Source organism: Mirounga angustirostris, unplaced genomic scaffold, assembly GCF_029215605.1.
Source record: "Mirounga angustirostris isolate CCGP_5_RB_7025 unplaced genomic scaffold, mMirAng1.0.hap1 SCAF_8, whole genome shotgun sequence".
Lineage (NCBI taxonomy): Eukaryota > Metazoa > Chordata > Mammalia > Carnivora > Phocidae > Mirounga > Mirounga angustirostris.
In genome coordinates, this window is record NW_026991716.1 from 15381409 (window position 1) to 15383139 (window position 1731).

Sequence of the window (1731 nt, forward strand, 5' to 3'; positions counted from 1 at the left end):
AAAATAGAACTACCCTATGATCCAGTAATTCCACTACCAGGTATTTACCCAAAGAAGATGAAAACACTAATTTGAAAGGATATATGCACCCGTATATTTGCTGCAGCATTATTTACAATAGCCAAATTATGGAAGCAGCCCAAATGTCCATCAATAGATGAATGGATAAAGAAGAGGTGTGTGAATATTCCACACACAATGGACTATTACTGAGTCATAAAAAAGAATGAAATCTTGGGGCATCTGGATGACTCAGTCAGTTAAAGCAACTGACTCTCAGTTTCGGCTCAGGTCATGATCTCAGGGTCCTGGGATTGAGCCCTGCATCCGGCTCCATGCACAGCTCAGAGTTTGCTTGTCCCTCTCCTTCTGCTCCTCTCTCTGCTCTCTCTGTCTCTCTCCCTCTCAAATAAATAAATAAATAAATAAAATATTAAAAAAAGAATGAAATCTTGTCATTTGCCACAACATGGATGCAGCTAGAGAATATGATGCTAAGTGAAATCAGTCAATCAGAGAAAGACAAATACCATATGATTTCACTCATATGTGGAATTTAAGAAATAAAACAAACAAACAAAGGAAAAAAAAGACAAACCACAAAACAGACTCTTTAAGAGAGAACGAACTGGTGGTTCCCAGAGGGGAGGTGGGTGGGGGATGGGTGAAATAGGTGATGGGGTTGAAGAGGACATTTTCCATGATGAGCACTGAGTCATGTACAGAGTTGCTGAATCCCTATACTGTACACCTGAAACTAGGATAATACTGTATGTTAACTACACTGGAATTAAAATTAAAAAAAGAAACTTAATAAAAAAAAAAAAGAAAGGAAGGATGAGAGGATCTGAAGAAAAATTCCTCATGAGGTCCTTCTCCATGTCAGACCACAGCTGAATTCAGTGCTACTCTGCATCCGAGCTCCACTATAATTTATTTCCTACATTTGCCAGCCCTGAAGAAAAGTTAGATCTGATCTAAACCAATCTTTCATCTAACATGCATTTATCCAACCACATTGACACAGAGTCTAATAGATGTGTCTTTCTTTCGTGTTTGAATATTCTGTGTACTCCAGCTTTGCACAGTGGCAGTATCATAGCTAATGAGGTTTATCCGAGGCACGATTATTGCTAATTGAATATACTGTGTACTCTTGTTAAAAACATAATGATCGGGGCACCTGGGTGGCTCAGTTGTTAAGCATCTGCCTTCGGCTCAGGTCATGATCCCAGGGTCCTGGGATCGAGCCCCGCGTCGGGCTCCCTGCTCGGCGGGAAGCCTGCTTCTCCCTCTCCCACTCCCCCTGCTTGTGTTCCCTCTCTCACTATATCTCTCTCTGTCAAATAAATAAAAATCTTAAAAAAAAAAAAAACATAATGATCATCCAGCGAAAATGCACATAACTATCCAGATAAAAGTGATAAAACGGAGAAAAGAGCAGTCATCACGTGTGAATGCAGAAATTGCCTTGATTACCTCAAAGGAAGGCACTGATAAAAAGCTGTAGGAAGATGAGCTACTTTCAACTCATCTAGATGATGGATTTCTGAGGAAGTCCTTTGCATTTGCTTCTAAATGGTGATCTCGCTAATGAATTTTCTGTGGGCTGCTAAAAACAGACATTGTATTCAATGTCTTAAACAACTGTTTGTAGATTTCAAATTACCACTATAGAGTCTTGAAGTCATTTTAGTTGGGCAGCTCATATATTGCTGGAAGTTTTTTTGT

At 39.5% G+C, this 1731-nt stretch overlaps 1 pseudogene; it reads left to right on the top strand.

The window, feature by feature from the left end:
- The first annotated feature begins 1076 nt into the window (after positions 1-1076).
- LOC123837985 (U4 spliceosomal RNA) lies at positions 1077-1148 on the top strand (annotated as a pseudogene).
- The last annotated feature ends 583 nt before the right edge of the window (positions 1149-1731 follow it).